The sequence below is a fragment of the Phocoena sinus genome, chromosome 10, assembly GCF_008692025.1.
Source record: "Phocoena sinus isolate mPhoSin1 chromosome 10, mPhoSin1.pri, whole genome shotgun sequence".
NCBI lineage: Eukaryota > Metazoa > Chordata > Mammalia > Artiodactyla > Phocoenidae > Phocoena > Phocoena sinus.
In genome coordinates, this window is record NC_045772.1 from 31,356,641 (window position 1) to 31,378,834 (window position 22,194).

The following is a 22,194-nucleotide window of genomic DNA, read 5'->3' on the forward strand; positions in this document are numbered from 1 at the left end:
AAAACATACATAACATAGAATAGGTATTCAATAACTGGTAGGTCGTAATAATGTTTACTGACTGAGATGTAACGGAAACATTGGTCCATGAGGGCCACGTGACATCCAGCTCCTTAGGCCAAAAATCTAGTAATTATCCTCAGTTGCTCTCTTTCCCTCATAACTTGTATTCACTCCATCACCAAATCTTGCCAACTCTATCTTCAAATATGTCCCCAACTGGACCACTTGTAATCTTCAAGCCTATCACACCAGGGCAAGCCTCTCTCACCTTTCACCTGGCATCCCAACTGGTCAGCTTCTAGGCTCTTACAGTCTATTTTCCACACTGTGGACTGAGAGATCTGTTAAAAACATAAACCAGCTTAAATCACTTCCTTGGTTAAAGTCCTCTAGAGGTTCTCCATTGCTCTTAGAATGGAACCCAAACTCCTCATCCAGCCAACATGGACCCCCACGATCTCCCACTGTCTTCCTTTCTGAACTCATCTTTATCACTTTCTCCATCATGCGCCAGCTTTCTTTTTGTTCCTCTCAGGATCACTAGCTCGTTTCCTCTCAGGTCTTTTTGACTTGCCATTGAAGTCATCGCCACATTCCTTCTCCCCAGTCCTGGCTCACTTCGTTCATTTCAAATGTACCTTCTTTTTCCTGATCACCCATCAAAAATTTCACTCCCACCCGTTTCCCTTTATCCATTAACATGTTTTATTTTTTTATACCATATATAATATTTTTTGATTGTTGACATATGTTGGGAGCCAAGAAGTTTTCGCCATTAGAAGATGGCCGACATCCTGCTTCTCTTCCTGCTTAATGAGATAAAAGCCCGCGCCTAAAACGAAAGCCCGCGCACGCAGCACCAATGATAATTTGCCAAGTACTTCCCTTATTCTGGATCCCGCCCCCCTTTCTCTGTACTGTATAAATACAGCTACTGCAGCAATAGAAGTTTGAGGCTTGATCAGGATTTTGTCTTGCCTCCATTCTTTCGCGTCTCCTGCCCCTTCTTCTCTTTTCAACCCCTACAGGTTCCTCCTCGGACTCACAAGGATTTGTCCTGCTGGTCGGGACTCCCGGGGACGCCCGGGGCCGAGCACAGACATATTTATTCACATATAGTTGAGGAAACTATTGCTTGTATAACATAGTACACTCCATTTAAACAATTGCTGGTATAGCGCTGATAACTGGGGAGTAGCATAGTTTGAAAGGTCAATTAATTGCATGCCAGAGAGAGTACAATAGAAGTCAGAGAAGGGAAAATACAGTGGTCTAAAGTCTCAAGTTCACAAGGAGCCAGAAGCCAGGTTCTTGATTGACGCTGGTTAGAATTGAAATGGTAAGGGTTGGGAGACACGTCAAGAAGAGCCAGTGAGGCAATAAATTCACGGTGAATGGGAGACCAGAAGAAGCTTGATATGACTGGAGAAGAGTACCTGATTTGAAGAAATGAGTGTAATGCCTAGAAAGGGTGATGGAGGCATGTTGCCGAGAGTCTCAAATCTCAACTGCTAGACAGAGACACTGATGAACGTTCCAGGAGCAAATGGTCTTTATATTCTCTATTTTCAGCTGGTTTCACTTATGTCTTACTGAGCTTCTAACATATAATCCCACGGGAGAAGCCTTTCATCTAGAACTGCTTAAATACCAGCGATTTGCTTTGGTGAGTTTTGTGTTTAGTTAAATGTGTGTCTGACAGTACCACAACAGTCCAGCCATTAAAGACAGAAGCTAAGTTGGGCTCCTCTGAGATAGAAAACAACAAAAGCAGCTAGAACAACCATGTTTGCTTTGGGACAGGCACTGCCACTCTGCAGTTTTAAAAAGGACCTTTTCCTTCATCTAGGAAGACTTACACTATGCAAGCACACTTCCAATAGTAACGCTATTATCATAAAGAAAGCAAAGAGTTTTCTCTTTTCAGCTGCAGGCATACAGTGCTTTGCTACAGGCTGCTCTGATCATGAGAGGATGATTTGTTGTGACAGGAAAACGTGTACATCTCTAACTCCTTCCTCAGCTCTCCTTTTCCTTTGGGGAGGGAAGTTTATCCTTTTCATACCTCTTGGAGAATCGAAGTATATGAAAATCAATGTGCCATGGATGAAGTTTTCCAAACTTCAAAAGCCAGGTGCCCTTGGGCACAGAAGGGACTGCCTGCCACCCAAGTGCTGCCAAGCATGCTCCTCCACCCTGGCCTCCTCCCAGCAGGCAGGTCCTAGGCTGTTTAATGTGTTTTGAGGGCATTTGGGAGCTAAAACAGATGTTTTACCAGAAGTATTTCTTCCTATTTGGAGGAAGAATAAGGGAACAGCGTGTGTTGTTGAACTCGTATGTTTGGGGATGGAAGGATGTTGGAAGCTATTGCTAAATCATTTCTTTCCTGAGGCGCCCGTCTACCGTGGGCTGGATCAGCTTTTCAGCTTGGACTTGAAAATCAAGTCTCGACAACAACCACCCATTCTGCTAGAGACCTGCTCTGTGTTTTTAATTTTAATTCTCTTGAGTATTTTGGTTATGCGCTAAACTGTGAAGTCAGCGCCCATATGTGTTGGGTGGGAGGGAGAGCAATATTTTATATGCATATATAATATATATGCATGTCTCTATATAAACTGTATATATAAAATATGTAAAATAGATACATCCACATATATTTATAATATATTATGTACAATATGTATTCGGTATATATCTATATTATATGTATATATAAATTATGTAGCATGTATGTATATTTAAATGATTTTCTACAACCCTTGGGACCGTCCTGCAGTTTTCTTCTTTCTCCTCCTGTTTTCCATCAGCTCTGCTGAGGTTGTTTAAATGGGAATTCTCTGACTATTCCCCTTGACAGGATGAGGAGCACAGATGACTGAGTTTTGGCCGTTCTCGTGGTGGCAGGGCAGGAGACACTGTGACCTACAGGAAGCTTCCTCGCTGGAGAGTCCTGTCTGGGGCACTTCCAAAGGGTGGGCTGGCTGCCCACGAGGCCGGGAATGGAAGCTTTGGCTTGGCCTGAGTTCATGGGAATTTTCCCCTGGTTACCTAGGGAAGTTCTGCTTCCAGTTCAATTTAGTAAGTGAATTATGTCCTCTTCCCCCAAACTCAGGAGGAGTGGGGAGATGGAGATGCTACATTTTGTGCCCAGTTCACTTTCATGAGGTAAGATGTGTTCCTTCTCACAATATTGCAGGGCTCCCCCTGTGACTGGGTCCCCCTGCAGTTTTTAACTCTCAGAGTTGTCCACACTGAGTCTCCAGCAATTCGTCATTCACAGTTCAAGTTTTCCTGCCCCCAGCACTGGCTGGATCCCCCGATGGTGTCTGCTCCAGAGCCTCTGCTCCTGTGAGCCGTGATTCCCTGTGTTTGCCTATCTCTCCAATCTTGGAGGCAGCCTTTTCCTCTCTGTCCTCCGCTCTCTTACAGATACAAGAAGAGTTAATTTTTCAGTCTATTGAGCTTTTTTACTTGTTGTTAGGACAGAATGGTGACTTCCAAGCTCCTTACCTGCAGAACCAGAAACTGGAAGTCTTACTTCTATATGCCTGAATGTTGACTATTGAAGTTCATGGTAGCAGAATGAAGGGCTACAGGGTTAAACTCAAGGTAAGCATTTTCCTCCAGTTAAAGGTGCCAGGGAAGTTATTTCTGGGTAAAGGGGAGGAGGCAGTAGAAGTCCTTAGGGAAGTAAAGCACTTGGGTTCATATGGATTATAAATTGTGAAATACACAGATAGTTGAGAGTTGCCTGAACTTGAAATCTGACTCCAGTTGTGATTTGCTTCTTGGGGGTCACTGAAATAGGCAATGAGAGTGACCCACTGAAAGAACTAAGAGAAGTTAACTTTTGATATTTCCATTAAGCAGAAGTTTTTTCTTCCATAGCTGAATCCTTAGGAGTTGGGCAATTCTTTCTGATAATGAATGTTTTCCGTACTGCTGAATGTTTTCCCTACTGCTGGTTACATCCTTATAGCATGTGTTGGCTTGTGTTCTCTGGTGATGTAAGTGTCAGGGAAAGGCCATTAGCTGTGGAGGATAAAGACCATAGATATTCCCCCTCGTCCCTGTCAATTGTTTAGATGTTCATCTCAGTGTTCTGGGAGACCCAGTAGGAAGTTCTGGGAAATAATTCTGGGATATAAGAAGTTTTAAACAATGCCCATTTCAAACACCAGAACACTGTAAATAAACCAAGCCTCCCATTTACTTCCATTTTAGCCATAAATACATCTTTTCCTCTTCTGGATCTTATTGGTTCCCTCTTATAGGACCTCAAGCCTGCAACATCCTTGGCAGATTTAGTATATCTCCATTCTTCATCTAGTCTTTCCTCAGTCATTTGGCCTTCCTATTGCTCTCTTGATCCCAAAAACTTAGCCTCTGTGCACCAGTGTCAAACTGAATCTTGGCGATAGAGTTTTGGGTGAAGTAGAAAAGAATAGCTTTACTGCTTTGCCCAGCAAAGGGGGACACAGCAGGCTCACGTCTCTCAAAACTGTGTGTCCCAATCTGGGAGGATTTGGTGAGGAGTGTTATATCAATAGTTCAAGGGTGCGTTGCCAATAATGATTAGGGTGTGTGCAGGGCCTGCACTCATTTAATCTGGCCTCAGGTGGTCTCTTAAAGAGCTTCTATGGTTCTTTTAATCTGGAATGAAGAATGCTAACATCTTCCATTGTTGGGGGTTTTAGTTCTGTAAAGAGCTCAAAGGTATTGTTATGTGTATCCCTTGAAGCAGAACCAGGACCCTGCCCCAAGGCTGCACTATTGTTTCTTGACTGCTCCTCCCTTGTCTCTGCATCCTCTCCTTCCCTGATTAGCAACTGTTTGAATCTGCCCTTTGGAACTCAGGGAAGGTCACTGGAGGCTGAAGTCTATTCCCTACAAACAAGAAACAGGGGACACGGAAAGGCTTCTGTGCCCAGGAGCCCCACAAGGTCCTGCTCAGTTTCACTCTTAGGCTATACACTCCTTCTTGCAATTGCTTGAGCAACAGACATCTGAATTTTAATGGGCATACTTGTTGATGTTCATGTGCACTGGTATTTAGGAACTACCATCTTCATCTACTGATTGTACTTTCTTAATATATTCATTCCCTTCTCTATAAAAGATAGAAGCAGGGATCTATATTGGTTAAGAACAAGAACGCTGGAGCCCTGACATTTAGTAGCTGGGCCAGCTCCTTAAACTCTGTGCTTCCATCTCTTTATCTGTAAAATGAGAATAATAAGAGTACCTCGTCCACAGAGGCTAAGAAAGATTAAATGAGTAAATATGTGTAAAGTATTTAGAAGACTGTCTTGCATACAACCAGCTATTATATTTCATAACAACTATTAGCATTACTGAATCCTTCCTATCAACATTGAAAGCTATGCAAGACTCTCCTATTATCCTCTGTAGACCCTTTATCTCTCTCTTTCTGTAGTCACAATAATATCACCTTCCCTTTTTTATTATTTCCTCCACCAGATACTGTTCCCTTTCCCCAGCAGGGCTTTACTACCAGATAAGATGCTTTTCTCAGCTCCACCCTTTAACCTAGTTATTTTCTACTCATTCTTCCATTGTCAGCTCACTGGTCCCTTTTGTAGGGAACCTTCAGACTAAGCAAATACCCCTGTTATGTGCTTTAAAATCCTCCACAGCATTTATCACAATCGTAATTTTATATTTATGTGTACAACTATTTGACTAATGTCTGTCTCCTCAACTAGACTGAAAGCTCCAAAAGATGTGGGATTCTGCTGATATTTCCATAAATGTTTCCCCAATGCTGAGCACTGGGCCTGGCACATAGTAGGTTCTCATAGGTCTTTGGTACATGAGTGATGAACAAATATGAATGTACATAAAAATCCTAAGGAGAGAGACAAGGCAGGGCTGCTGGTAAGTACTTCAACATTATTTAAAGAGTCTACCTTTGATATAAGACAGACCTAAGGACCAGTCTTCGCTCTGCCATTGCCGGCTATGTAATCTCGGGCAAGATTCTTAACTTTTCAAGGGGTTCCCTTTCCTCATCGGTAGAATGGCCATACCACTCTAGGGAAGTACAGTGTCTACCATACAGAGTTGTTATGGGGATTAAAGAGAAAGTGCATGCATAGGTCTTACTACAGTGCTTGGGCCAAAGCAAATGCCCTATAAATGTTCATTATGACGCAATGATAATGACCTTCCTCCTGTTAACAAAACTCCCTAGAGGTCCCCGGTCTTCTCAGTGGCTAATTTCAACCATGCAATCCTTAAGTGATCTATTATGCATTTCCCATCCCATCTTTACTCACAGCAAGGAGACTGCAATGCCTTGGGTATCTCCTGCACAAACTGGTCAGAGTTTGCTCTACCCCTTGCCCACTCTTGCTGTCTGTCACTGCTTCGACCTGCTCAGCGTGCCTCGTATTTTTTTCTGCTGCTAACACCAAGGCATGCACCTCTATGCACATTCATCAATTGGCAGGGCCTTTGCCAGAACTACTCTGTCATCTTCAGTGCCACCCCTGCCACTTCCTTTCCTCAGCAGGGTTGGGCTCCCTCTTTCCTTTACTGCAGTTGGCAGAATAGAAAAAGGAATGAAGCCTGACCCCCTTGGAGCGAGATGAGCGATCTGTGAGGCACAGCTTTTCTAATGCGTCCTTTGTCCTTTGTGCTTTGAGGTTTCTTCTCTCCAGGGCATGACTCGGAGGGCCCAGGCAAGTAATGTCACGATCTTCCCAGAGATCCTAGACGGCGGCTCTGTCTCCCTACATCAGTGAGGTTGGGGGCAGTGAGAGTGCCAGGAAGGAGTGTCAACCCTAGGAAACTTGGAGCAACTATTGTGCAAGCTCTCTCTCACCTCTAGGACATGCACCTTTTTTCTCTCCCCCCAACCCCTAGGCCAACTTTCTCTCATGAAGAAAATCCTTCTTCCTCTTACAAAGTAGTCTTGCCCTGGTCCAAGGGCATTTGCAGATCAGCCAGGGCCATTCAGAGGGGCCCTGAGCAGTTTTAAAGTCCTAGGATGCCCCCACTTTATACAATAAGTTTTATGTTATATTTTTTATTTTCACACTAAGGAACACTTGGTTCATCCCTTCCCTTGACACCTTATCCACGACACTCTCCTTTCCATTTATTTGGTGAGGGTTTTTTTGTTTTGTTTTGTTTTTTGCAGTAGCAATGGGAGTGGGTAAGGCAGGTAGATTATATGCTCTTTTGCTTCTCTGAAGTGGCCTTGACAAAGTTTGAAAATCACAATTTGAGGAACACATCAGGGAGGAAATTCACTCTTGCCAGACCTCCTGTGAGGAATGAATAGCAATAGAAATAGTCAAATGATCAGTGTTCTACCTAAATTTTGTTAATCTTTTCCCAAGGTAAAGTGCATACAATTATTTTTTACAGGATGCTTTGCTGATTTTTCTTTCAAGGACAAAAGATTTGTAGTCTGAGCAGCTGGATCACTTCCTCCCACTATTTTGTCCTTGGAGACATTTGGCCCATTAAAAGGAGCCCACGGATTCCATTTCAACAGATGCATCTCACATTTATTCAGGATATAAGTGATAGGGTGACTCATTGTGCTGCTAATACAATTACAGTCTTTGTTGTTTTAGAATCATATCTTGATTCCATATAGGCAAAGAGATTTATCATTATACTCTGTTGTAAGGAAAGACTAAAAGGACAATATATGTGTAACCTTGTCAGAGAAAGTGGAATGTTCCTACTTGAGAATAAAATGAACAGTTTGTCATTTGATTCACAGCCTTAGGTGAATGCACATAGAATGTGGGCTTTCTGAAATTCAGTATAAAGTCAGGGACTCCTGGGTTTGTAATACTGGAAAACCTATAATGAGGTGCTCTGGGTAGCTGGTTGTTGAGAAATAAAAAAGAGAGAAAGAACTCTTATTCACTTTCTTATATGTTTTGTACAAATTCTATCTCTACGTGAGTAAAATGCAAGTACTGGTAAGTACAGTATTTGAATTTTACTTTTGATCGCTTTTGGACAAACATGTACATACATTTAAATTCTCCAAAGCAAATTTTTGAAAAAGTTTTATTATTAAGGCAATTCTGTTTCTCCTTCAACAATGTCTGTCCCTTCCCTTTCTTTCTTCTACTACTTGTAGCTCCCAGTTTCTGTAGGGGTTCTTGAGGCAGCAGGAAGAGTGAATAGAGCTGCCTACTCTTCCTCAAACTACTTTCCTGGGGCCAAAAATTTCATTCAGGAAGTGAAAGAAACAAGATACCTACCTGACCGGGGGTGGGATGGGGGGTGGGGGTGGGGGGAGGGGGGTCTTGTCACTGATAAGCAGGAAAAACATCCTTGTGAGTTTTCTCTAAGGTCTGAATTTAGAAGTAATTTAAGCAGATGAGAATTTGAATCTCAGCTCGGCTATATACCAGTTGGGTGACCCAAAGCAGATTATCCTCTTAGTGAGAAGTAGTTTACATAATATGGCATCACAGTTCTACTCTCCTTAGAGGATCATCAAAGGATTCTGAGTGATGTCACACTGACTGGTGCATACTTAGTACACAGTAAATGTTAGCTATTCTTTTTCTTTTAATTATTATACTCTCAGGACTAATTGGTAGCCAAATGCATGAGAGTTATGGACTATTTGGAAGCCAGCTCCAGTTAACCGAGTGAGAAAAGAGGTGGAATATAGTTTTTGACATACGACCTATTATTTGATCTCTGGTGGGCTAGTTAACCTCAAATCCGAGGAACTATATACCAATCATAGGACTGGGTTTTGATTAAGGTTATATTAACCATGATTTGATTCAACAATGAACAGACAATAAGAGCATGTCATAGGTTAAAGGAATTAGGAAGAAGTAAGAGAATCCTTGACTTAAGATAGGCAAAATGTTGATATTTTGTGCTCAAGAGGCGGTGTTGTATAACAGAAAGCCATATGCTTTGGAACTAGAGAGAGATGGGTTCAGATTCCAACTCTAAGAGGTATCAGTTGTGTAAATTTAAGGAAAATGTTTCCTTTTTTTTTTTTTCCTGTAATATGTGGATAAGCATACTTACTTTGGAGTATCAAAAAGATTGAATGGATAGCTCATTTTAAAGTACTTACTAATACCATGCTAGGCATATAGTAATTTCTCAAAAAATGTTAGTGCTTTTTCTTCTCCCTGTTCTCACCTCTTTAATGATGCATAAAGCTATGATTTGACACCAACTCTAAATTTAGCTCCTACTGTGTCCTAAAGAGCGTTTTCTCTGCTGGCTCATGATCTGATTTGCTCATTGCCTGAGAAGCCCTCTCTCCTCGCTGGCTTTGTCTGCTCAAGCTTGACACAGCCCATCTTAACTAAGTGTTAGAAGAAGTCAGATTTTTGTCTCAGATGAATTTCTAATCGATGACATATAATTCTACCTAGAATTGCATTGGTTGGGGAATGTCTCTTCAGCTACACCATGTAGGTGAACCTTTACGTATATATTACCTGTAACAGCCACTTGGGATTTATTTTTTTTTTGAAAGTAGGTAAAGCATAAATCATGAATTAATAAAATACTCTGACAATGAAGCTGCTTCTGCATCTGACTAAGGGGATTAATTCTCCATAGCCATGACTGAAAGAAATCAGATTATAGTTTCAACAAAATAGTAAACTGTGGCTGTTTCTTTCTTTCCCTCTCAGTTTGATGTTCTGGTGATTTTGTATTACAATCCACAATCTGGTGCCTGCTTTTAAAATGAAGTTTTATTAGTACACAGCTGCACTCATTCATTGATGTATTGTCCACAGATGCCTTCAGGCTACAAGGTAGAGGTGAGTAGTTGCACAGAGAATAAACCATGTGTGGCCCCCAAAGCTGAAAGTATTTACTATCTGGCCTTTTACAAGAAAAGTTTGCTGACACTTGTTGTAAAGAATTAGAAAACTATTTATGTGTTAACCTACGCTTGGGCTCTCTTTAGATGGAACCTGGGGCATAGGGTAAATGGTTTCTAGAATAGGACACAGTAGGTCTATGACAAATGGCAATTGGGAATTAAATATCTACAAAGCATTAGGGTTGAAAAAATGTTAGTAGCAATTCTTAGCATAATGACATTAATTGGTTCTCACTGAACACAGAAGAGTGATCTCTATTGTTAAAGAAAGGTTTGGCATCATTGAAAATGGACACTCTCATGAATCCAGCTGAGGCGAAGGAAGGGTGAAAACTTCATAACTAGAGGTCGCTGAGCTCCACCCAACTGTCTGGTGAATTCCCATGGTGTCAGGCCACTGTGAAGCCTTGCTCATGAATGGAAGGCCATTTTAAATTTTTTCCTGCTAGTAAACCTTCAACACGAAGCCTTCCTGCCTTTTCTCTATCCAAACATCTCATTTTTGTTGGGAGCCAAGAAGTTTTCGCCATTAGAAGATGGCCGACATCCTGCTTCTCTTCCTGCTTAATGAGATAAAAGCCCGCGCCTAAAAAACGAAAGCCCGCGCTTCCAACGAAAGCCCGCGCACGCAGCACCAATGATAATTTGCCAAGTACTTCCCTTATTCTGGATCCCGCCCCCCTTTCTCTGTACTGTATAAATACAGCTACTGCAGCAATAAAGGTTTGAGGCTTGATCAGGATTTTGTCTTGCCTCCATTCTTTCGCGTCTCCTGCCCCTTCTCTTTTCAACCCCTACAGGTTCCTCCTCGGACTCACAAGGATTTGTCCTGCTGGTCGGGACTCCCGGGGACGCCCGGGGCCGAGCACAATTGGCGCCCAACGTGGGGCACGAGGAACGGATCCTAACGGAGGTAGCACGCTTACGAACGCCTGGCCAGGCACCCACTGAGCCGCCGCGAGAGTGAACTCGAAAGTGCGGCTCGATTAGGTCCCCGGAGGACTAGCCGCCCTTCGGCAGTTGTGACCGGTAGAGAGTAAGGTAAGTGGAGCTTAAAAATGGGACAGGAATTGAGTTCCCACGAACTCTTTCTTCAGGGGATCGAGGATTCCCTCAAGATGCGAAAGATTAAGGCTAGAAAAAAAGATTTGCGTGATTTTTTTATATTTTTGTCTGATGTTTGCCCATGGTTCCCACAAGAAGGGACGATAGATAAAAAATGTTGGAATCGTGTAGGAGATTGTTTAAATGATTATTATAAGACTTTTGGGCCTTCTAAAGTACCTGTGACTGCATTTTCATATTGGAATTTAATTAGAGAGATTCTTATGGGTCATTTTTTTGACCCTGATATCCAAAAGGTTGTTGAGACCGGAGAAACAATTCTTAAAGCAGCCCCTATGATTCCAATGAGGCTCAGGCTGCTTTTCCCCCTGGTCTGTTGGCTCAAATACAAAATGCTGGCCTTAAGGCCTGGCGCCGCCTTCCGCCTAAGGGTTCGGCCACAACTTCCTTGGCGAAAATTCGCCAGGGACCAGAAGAGCCTTATTGTGAGTTTATTAGCCGCCTCACGGACGCCACCGAACGTCTGGTGGGCGACAGTGAAACTGATAACGCCTTTGTTAAACATTTAGCTTATGAAAATGCTAATCCAGCCTGCCAGGCTGCCCTTCGGGCTCATCGTGGTGGTAGCCTTGCTGATTATATTAAATTGTGTTCCGGAATTGGTCCCTCCCATTCTGTTGGTCTTGCAATAGGAGCCGCCCTAAAAGATTTTATTAAAGACACATCCGTCCTAGACAAACAACAAAAAACTTGCTATAATTGCAAACAACCTGGACACTTTGCCCGGGATTGTCCACTATATAGACAAGGACAGTCATCAAAGGCTAACCCACAACAACCCCAACATCAATCCCGAGCTCCTCCCACCACCGTTTGTCCTCGCTGTAAAAGAGGCAAACATTGGTCTTCGGAATGTTATTCAAAAACGGACATAAATGGCCAACTACTCCCCAAAAAACAGGGAAACTTTTCACGGGGCCAGCCCCTGGCCCCTTCCTTGGAACCGAACCAAGGGGCGATTCGGTTTGTTCCTCAAAAATTTGGACAAGTTCCCCTCACCCAGACGTTGGCTGCCCGAGCGTCTTATTAAACCTATAAATTCTATGAAATAATGAAAATTATCCAGGGCCCTTTTCCCTGAGATTGTATTTCTTTTCCTTTTCAGAAAAAGATGGAGATCCTCTTGGCATTGAAAAGACGACAAAGACAACAAGGACTATCCGTTGTGACCCTGATCCTGTCATCTTTGCTGGTTGTCAGCCAGGCTGAACCCCCTCCACACTTGCCTCAGAATTTAACCTGAAGCAGAACCAAAAGATGATTCTGGCTGCCCCTCCACTGGAGCGGCATGAGACAGAGACATGCCTACCCCCCTCTTTGATGGGAGGGTATGGGTACCGAGTTGAGTGTGACAGCAAAGCATGCACAAGGGAAAACCTTTATACATAAGGTAATCTCTGTTATTCCCTGTGAGTATACCTGAATTATGAAAGAGGTTGGTATCTAAACATTGTTTTTGGCTTCAGTATCTAAGATTATTCTTGGCTCTGCCTCTCCTCCCCAAAAGATACCAAGAGCCAGCAATGGTGGACACACATACATTGTCCACGGGAGGATTCAGGTCACTACTCCCTCACTCGGTTAATGCCCACCTCCTTAAAAGAAATAAAAAGGGAGGAGATGTTGGGAGCCAAGAAGTTTTCGCCATTAGAAGATGGCCGACATCCTGCTTCTCTTCCTGCTTAATGAGATAAAAGCCCGCGCCTAAAAACGAAAGCCCGCGCTTCCAACGGAAGCCCGCGCACGCAGCACCAATGATAATTTGCCAAGTACTTCCCTTATTCTGGATCCCGCCCCCCTTTCTCTGTACTGTATAAATACAGCTACTGCAGCAATAAAGGTTTGAGGCTTGATCAGGATTTTGTCTTGCCTCCATTCTTTCGCGTCTCCTGCCCCTTCTTCTCTTTTCAACCCCTACAGGTTCCTCCTCGGACTCACAAGGATTTGTCCTGCTGGTCGGGACGCCCGGGGCCGAGCACACATTTTCCCCAGGATCAGTGTGACTCTGTCCAGTCCCTCTCACAATACTGTGGCAAAGAAATGGAAAAACTATTCAAGTTGAAAAATTACACCAACTGGTAAAATTCAGCTGGCTCAGTACACTTAAAATGTCACGCATTTGTAGCTTCATTGAACGACTTTATTTATCCAGAAGGAGCTCCAACTTCTGGTCTAATGGGGCTTTGGTGGCTAACTCTATCCAGCCAGAGCTGTATGTTGACTCTTTGTGTTCAGTTGACCCTCTCCCAAGCCTGGGAGTGTGGGAACCAGTACCTGGGCAGAGCTGAGCCTAGACCACACACTCATTTCACAGAGTCCATTAAACGGTTATCATATGATGCTATGTTACTCCTCCTGTTGACCTTGCCCTGAACGGCTGTGTGTCGAATTACTAATTATCCCTGCAGCTTTGCTACGTAAATGCCAGTTAATTTCCACCTCCACTTTTGGAAGCCGCACTGCTCAGACAGAGCCACTGCAATAACCTCAGGAGCTAGCCGTTTCTTGCAAGGCAGTGGGATGCCATCTACCATCACTGTAACCATTACCACCAAGAAATGTTTTCTTAAGTACACAATAGCTAAAGACCAGAAAAAAAAAAGAAAGAAAGAAAAGAAAAAGAAAAAGCCTTGCATTCACTATTCAGCTCTGGACCGTTCTCATGCTTCAGTTTCATGCCTGGTTGACACTGGACACTTGCCTGTGCTGTATGGAAATAACAAGTCACCATCTGGGGGTTTCATCATCTTACTCAGAGGCAGGTGTGTCTAAGGATTATGCTTTGCCTACTTGGCACGGAAATCCTGCTTTAGCTTCAGTGATTAGCAAATGTAGGGACTGATTTCCCTCAGTCTACACCCCAAAGACTGGCCCAGACAGACACAGGAATTCCCATGAAAACCCTCTAGGCTGCAGGCCATGATTTACCTTCTGTTGTAATATTCTTGCTAGGATATTGCTAGTAAGGTTTTGCAAATCTTTCCGTTTAAATTGACCCATTAATCTGGGATTACAAAGTGTTAAAATCATGATCATATTTGAAGAAGATAACTCAGGAGCACTGTAGGTCACACAGGAGTGGGCAGTGGGTGTGGGCTGGAAGAACAGTTAGGAGGCCGATGATCTTTTTTTGATTTAAGCATTATTTTCTATGTTAAAATTATTTGTAGCCGTCAGAAAATAATGGACTACATGGATCTCTCACATATGGCTAAATTCAAAGGGCTCTGATTTTAAAATAAGAACCCAGGTTTAATTGATTCTTTCATCAATCAACACTAAAATCAAGGCAAGGGTCTTAACCTAAGTAGTGTTTGTTGTTTTATTGGGTGTTTTTTTTTTGGTGAATTTCCTAGCTGGCTTTCGAATTACTGATGTGTATTTACCTACACCAAGAAATAAACAAAAAGATGCTTATTTTTATGAATACAAAGGGCAGTATTACTTTATTCATTTCTTCTTTAAACATTTATTGGGCTTCTGCCACCTACCCGGCACTGTGCTAGGTGCTGGAAATACAACAATGAGAAAATTTACATTCTGTTCCTCCCTCATGATGTGAGAGTACCTCCTGAGACATGATCAATTAGAATAGATGTAAATTCACACATTAAGCAACTAAAAACATAATAACTTTACAAATGACTGTTCAGTGACACTATTTCCTCTGCATTAAGACACCAATTTTTTCTAGTTTATTACAATTCAGCAAAGCTTTTTTTTTTTTTCTATCAATGTCTTTTAATTAGGAAGATAACTACTTTTTGGAGGAAACTTTGGAATACTCTTCTGTTTGGAAATACATTTCCCATCATTAGTTTTTATTTCAAAACTCTTCTATTATGATTGAAGTTATACTTTCTCCCAACCTATCTTTCTGGCCTTATCTTTCATTATTCCCCCTTCCTGCTCAATGCTCTAGTCAAACCAAGCAGCTTCTCTTCTACTAAGATGCCTGACCTTTTCCCATCTCCCTATCTTTGCTCACCATGTCTTCTTTGCCTGAAATGCCCTTCCTCCACCTACCAACATCTCCACCCGCCTAATCCTACTCAGTTCCAAGAGCCGGCCTCTACGCCATCTCCTTTATGAAGATGTGCCTGCAGAAGAGGGAGTTAAGCTTTCTGTTCTCCTCTGAACAATTAGAGCACTTTTTACTTCTCAGCAATAATGCAGGGCCAATAACATGTGTGTATATTTCTCTTCTTTTCTATTGGCGTGTCAGCTTACAGAAAGCAGGAATAATACCTTACTTTTATTACATTGCTTATAAAAACTTTTAATTTATTTATATATTGTAATAGGTAATTATAATTACATGTAATATAATTCTACTACATGTGATTATAATAATATATACTTATCGTATTAATATATATAATTTTATAATTATATTTTTATTTGTAGTAAATAAGTTTTATTACCTCAGTTACCCATGGCACCAATATTTCTTGAGAATTTCCTATGTGTCAAGTTCCACGCAAGGCTCTGGAGATATAGATATCTCCATCTTACTGGTGGGCATTAAATACATGGATGCTATAAATATGGTATTTGTGTGATACCAAATTAATGCTCAAATACTCTTCAGATCTGGCCCAATTCTTGACCTGTGTTGGAGCTGAGGTCCCAGAGGCCATGGGGAATGAATTTTTTTTAGGGGTTTACACTCTCTGACAGTGCTTGTTTTCAGTGGTATCTGACTCTTTATATACCTTGCATCATGAAAATTTGGTTAGGTCAACACTGGATCACCAGGAGAGAAGAGTTGGGCAACTCTTCAAACTAGCAGCTGCAATTTGCAGTCAGGCCCAGGGGTGTAGCTTCTGCTACTGTCCAGGCTGCCTAACTGCCTTTTCCAGTCATGCAGTAGAGTGGCAAAGTTGGAAAAGTATAGGCTGCTTTGGTGTTAGACTTGCCTTTAGTATAGACACAGCTTCACCCATAACTAGAGGGAAAGCTTTGGGGGGAGGGGTGCCTACTTCATCTGTAAAATAAGATAGTAATACCCTCCTCAGTGAAGATAAGTAAAATATGTAAACTCTAGTGTCCATAACTATGTCCATAAACTATGTATGGTCTGTAGGCCAAATCTGACCTGCTGCTTGTTTTACAAATAAAGTTTTGTTGGAACACAGGGACACCAAGTTATTATGTATTTTCTATGTGTCTGCATAACATAGGCAGCACTGAATAGTCACAACCAAGACGGTATGGCTCATGAAGCCTAAAATATTTACTATCTGGCCTTTTATAGACAAAGTTTGCTGATCCCTGGACTAGAACACAGCCCTGCACCTGGAAGATAGTCAATAAATATTGATTGTCATAATTATTCTCTTTTTCACCAGACCTAATCTGGGTGAGAGTGGAAAAGAAAGGCTGGAGAAGAGTTGGCAGGAGAGGGACTAGGGTAGCTAATCTTCTCTTTCCACTTATTGGAAATTCAAACTGGAATTGAACTTGAGTCTGAGACTGAAACTTAATAGAGACCTGAAGAAGTAAAATTTCTTTCCTTTTTTTCCCTTATTGAAAACTGTCCAAAACTTTTTCTGGACAGTTTTCTGGTCCCAAAACTTTTTCTTTCCTCTTGGAAAGCACTATATGTCACTGTTGAAGTTAACAGTTTGTTCTTAATAATGGTTATCATTGGTAGAGATCATGAAAATCTTCCATCAGAGCATAGCACTGCCATTCCAGGCAGTTTTTGCCTGTGCTGGTATTGATTTCAATTAAAACAAGTTATCTGAATCACTGGGCTTCCTGTTGGCTGCACTCATTGCCCAGTGATGCAAATGGAAAGCCTGTTTCAAACTTATGATATCTGGTTACTTACAACAAGGCCCAGGCAGCTGGGGTATAAACAAACCTCAAGCACCAATCAGTGTAGAAGGAAATGATCTTCATTTGCCCTACATGATGTCATCCATCTTGAGCCTGACAATTTTCTAACAATTATTGACTGTGAGGCCAGGCAAATCTTACAAATTCATCTTATTCCTTATCAGGGCAGGTAGTCAAGCGTATCCCAAAACATTTGATTTGGTTCAATTCCTTGTGTAGATATCCTTTCCTTCTCTCTCTCTCTCTCTCTCTTTTTTCCCCTCCATTATGTCAGTCTCTGTGGGAGGAGTTTGTGTGTTTGCGCAAAGCATAGCATGATGGTGTTCTGTGTCTGTGTGTTTATTCTGCGGGTGAGCATTTGAAAGCCTTTTCTCTTCTACTTGTTAGCTTACAAATAGCCTAACCCAGTGATCAGACACCTTCATTTCACATAATGATTCAGCAATTTGTGTCAGAACGGTTCTTTATAATAGCAAAACAGACCATCATTTCCAAAGATACATGGCACATGAGGCCAAATGTATAGAACATGTTGTAATTTGTGCTTTCGTAAATTCACATATTTGAATCACTGCCTTTAAGGCTTGTGTACTAGATCAAGTCACCTAGCTAGAAAGTGAGCCTAAGTCACTGTGGAACAGATTGACTGTTTTTTCCCCCAATTGCCTTCTTTCAGACATGTAGCTAGACGATGTTTCCTAGCCTCCTTTGCAGTTAGGTGCAGCCTTGTGTCAGAGTTGTGGTCACTGAATGAGGTAGAAGGGATATACACCTTTTTCAGGCCTAGGCCATAAAATCCTCCTAAATGCAATCCTCTAATCTCTTTACTGATCTTACAGCTGAATAGAGAGGACTCCAAGGACATACAGGAGGGAGACCGTGGCGAGATGGAAGCGGCCTGGGTTCCTGAATGTGAATGTGGAGCAGATCTCCTAGCCCCACACTTGCCATCACCAGCCCATATTGCACTGTGATGAGATCTTTTGTGCCACTCTTACCATCACCCTACACTGGACTGTGATGAGAACAAGCAAACATTTATTGTAAGTCACTGAATTTTGGGGTTGTCTGTTATAACAGTGAGTCTAGCCTGACGAACGTACTGGCTGTCATTCTTCTGTGTAGCATTGTTAATTTTTAGTCATCATCTTCACAAATGCAATCACTTTCATGACATTATATTTTGCTGTATTGTACGAAATAGATGATATGCTATAAAGGTGTTTAGAAATGTGAAGATGTGTGGGCATATTCATTGAAAATAAAAAGGCTCTTATGTAGTTTTTCCTCCACAACTTTCCTGTGCTGGAGCTAACTTGTTCAATGTCAAGGTAACAATAAGGGCTTGATGTCTTAGTTTCATTTTGTAAGCAGAACTCTTTTTTGTAGAAATATCTGTTTTCCCTGGGTGGGTCCATTACTCTCTATTAATTGAGCCAACTGTATATGAAATATCGAGCCTAATTATTGGGCAGAAAATGGCGAATTATTTTGTCTTTGTTGGGCTGAACATTTATTTGTATCTTAGAGGGAAGTGAGTATGGCATTAAGGAGGAAAGGATGAGGAAGTAATTTTGCAGGTGAGAAATCTGCAAAAGGTTTAGTGTTACTCTGTGATTTTCCTCTGCCACTGGCTGGCCTGATCCAGGTGAGGCAGCAGTTTTAGGCTTGATCACAGAGTGAGAATTTTGCAGAGCATAGTGTCAGACCTAGGATGGACACACACATGAGCAAGAAGCAAAGCGCTATTGTTAAAACCAGGAAGATGTTGGGAACATTTGTTTCTGCTACTTATCCCGAGCTGACTGATGCTTGAGGGCTCAGAGTGTTTAGCTAACTTAACCTAAGATCACAGACTAATAAATTGTGGAGCCAGGATTTGAATCCAGGAAGCCTAATTCCAGAACCTATGCATATAACCACTCTTGTGTAGGAGGAAGAATTTCCTGGACTTTGTGTGTAGCATAGACTGGAATAGGGAGAGGCTAGAGACAAGGAGCCTATTTAGGAAGACTCTAAATATGAAGTTATAGGAATCTGGAAGAGGGTGCATATTTAGGGACTCTGATTTACATAGAGTAGCTGCTTCACAATCAACACTTGAAAAGGTGAATGAGTGAGCTTTTTTCACTACAGGTGCCAGTAAGTGCTGCTGTCACCACCACTTTCTGGGTAGTCATTTTTTTTTACTGTACTTCTTTGCTTTGCCCACACATCATTGCTGGCAGAGTCACTGAGTCACAGCTTCCCTGAGGATGATCGCTGCCCCCCACCAATGGCTCACCCTGCACTCTCCAAACAGATGGAAGGCACCCTGCCCTTTTGCTAGATCCTCAGTCAGCACTGTCACAGCTCTTTATTGCCTTTTCCCATCCTTTCCTTTGCGGGTTCAGCGCTGTTAACTGAAATTTAACTCACTCTTCCTTCATGCTACTTATAACGTCCCAGCAGAAAGTCTCTTCTCTGATAAGTCCTCTTGCCCTTTCTCTCACCCTTTCTTTTGCATTTGGTGCTAAGGACGGCATAGGGGGTTATTGAAAGATAAAAAGAGTCTCTCTTCAGTTTCACAAATGCAATCCTTTTCTGATTTGGCGATATTTAGAACCTGGGAACATTAGACTACATTCCCAGTCTGTGCTCCCCGCTGCCTAAATCCTCATGCTAGAAAAGCAGTCAGCAAACTTAAAACCCACGATTGCTCTAAGTAGGTCTAAGCAAGTCCCATATTTCATCGGCAGTTGGAAATGGAGAACAAAGGAAGGAAAGGAAAAGTGGTAGGACAAAGGGAATGGGGTGAAGAAGAAAAAGGAAAGTGTGGAGAAAGCTTGCTTGTACTAAAAGCATGCATTCTTATCTTCAAGATGTTCACTTAATGCCATTTTTTTTTTCTTATGTGATAGAAGCTAATGTCACTTTCTGGGGATAAAATGGTAGGATATCTTTGAAAGTAATTTTTATAGGAATGAACAATTTTGTAAAATTTCTGACACAGGCTTGTATAACCAAGATGAATTTTTTTAAAAAAGGATGGTTTAATATGAAAAGTCTATTTCTGGTAGGTACTATGCCTCTCATAACATGGTCATCTTTTAAATGACAGTAATTAAAGTGCAGTGGGGCTGCGCATGAGTGGTAGCCAGCAGCATTGGAAAGATGGGAAGAGCAAAAAAAAAAAAAAAAAAACGATCACTTTGGTTCCAGAAAACCTCCTAAAAAGAGGAAGGCGTATCAGGCCCTCAAAGCCACCCAAGAGAAGCAGGCACTTTTGCAAGAAAAGGAGCAGAGGAAATGAAAAGAGCTCCAGTTTAAGTGACTAGAATGGTTCCTAAATGATTCCTGGCAGCAACTACATGACAGGGTGCACCTTAGATGGTTAGAAGGGAAACCCCATGGCTTGAAAGTGCCAGGTAAACCTTTCTTGGTCTCTGTTGTAGGCATCCAAAGGATTAATGTGGTGAGTTTACTGGTGCAGAGTACCATTGCCAGACTTTGCCTAAGTAAGATTTTCAGTGGTATCTTTGTGTAAGTAAACCCTCATACCATAAAAACGCTTTGGTATAGTGGACTCTTACGTGGCCTGGGGAATTTGCAAATCTAAAGTCTGTTTGGGAACTCAGTTTGAAACACGGACAAGCCAAGGTCAAGAATAAAATCATCCCTCTGACAGACAACACAGTGATTGAGGAGCACCTGGGGAAGTTTGGTGTCATTTGCTTGGAAGACTTCATTCATGAAATTGCCTTCCCAGGGAAGACTTTTCAGGCGATCTCAGGGTTCTTGTGCCCTTTCCAACTCTCAGTGGCCCATCACACTACCAAGAATAGGGTGGGCTTCCTCAAGCAAGTGAGCTCACCTGGTTATGGAGGCAAACACATCAACTGGCTCATCCAGCAGCTGAACTAAACTTGGAATCTCTGAAAGTACAAGTGCATTGCAAGAAAGTGTTTTTGTTTTATGTAATTGTTACCCAGTATCTTCAAAGAAGGTTATTTTCTGCTATATCCTCAGAAACTGGAGGGGAAGTGTCAGGGAAAAGATGGCGATGTTCACAGCAGGCACTTTTCATCCCACCCCAGTTCCAAGGAAAAGTTCCTGTGTATTTTCCACATTAGCCACCATGCACCTCTGAAACCAGCAAAGGACTCATGCCATGGAGAAGGGAGTCCTGTTTTGTCATATCTTCTTTCCTGGGCTTTAATGTTGGTAAATGAATACCCAAGCATGAATACAAGACAGCAGTGGACCAAGCCCAGGGGCATACTTGAACGTGGGGATTCCTATGGCCTTGTTTTGGGAAGAACTTGAAATACAATTAGAAAGACGTACACACACATATAAAAATTATGACAATTAACCTGGAACAAATATTCAGGAAGGCTGAAGTGAAGTCTATGAAATCATGAATGGTGCAGCTTCATAATAAACAATAGCTCAGTTTCATAGATATTTATTTAGTTTATGGATTTCAACTCATGTACCAAGCCCTGAGAATACAGAGATAAAAGAGACACAGTCCTGCAGTGAACTGGGGACTCATACAGTAATTCATGTAGAACAGAGGTAGTGGTGGGCTTCCTCAATGATGTGAAGGATGTAGTAAGTCTTGAGTGAGTAGATCTTCAGAAGAAAACATTGCAGTCAGAAGAAAGGAAGGGCCTCTGAGGAACTATGAGAATTGATAGAGCTTAAAACATGAAGCAGAGAGTGCTGGGCAATGAGAGTTGAGAAGTAAGAACACCTTGCTACTTTTACATGGCAATTAGGACATTTAAAGATTATATTATTCCATGGAAAGGCTCACGTTCCAGTGGTGCTGGGAAAACTGAATAACTACATGTAAAAGAATGAAATTAGAACATTATCTAATACCATATACAAAAGTAAACTCAATATGGATTAAAGACCTAAATGTAAGACTGGATACTATAAAGCTCTTTGAGGAAAACATAGGCAGGTACCTCTTTGATATAAATTGCAGCAATATTTTTTTGGATCTGCTCCTAGAGTAATGAAAATAAAATCAGAAATAAACAAATGGGACCTAATTAAATTTAAAAGCTTTTACACAGCAAAGGAAACCAAAAACTAAACAAAAAGACAACCTACAGAATGGGAGAAAATATTTGCAAATGATGCAACTGATAAGGGATTTATTTCCAAAATATACAAACAGCTCATACAGCTCAATATAAAAAAAATAAAACCCAATCAAAAAATGGGCAAAAGACCTAAATAGGTATTTTTCCAAAGCAGATATATAGATGGTCAACAGGCACGTGAAAAGATGCTCAACATCACTAATTAGTGGAGAAATGCAAATCAAAACCACGATGAGCTATCAACTTTACACTGGTCAG

The 22,194-nt window shown here is 41.7% G+C and overlaps 1 pseudogene; it reads left to right on the forward strand.

The window, feature by feature from the left end:
* Nucleotides 1-19,962: 19,962 nt before the first annotated feature.
* LOC116761145 lies at nt 19,963-20,740 on the forward strand (annotated as a pseudogene).
* Nucleotides 20,741-22,194: the final 1,454 nt, after the last annotated feature.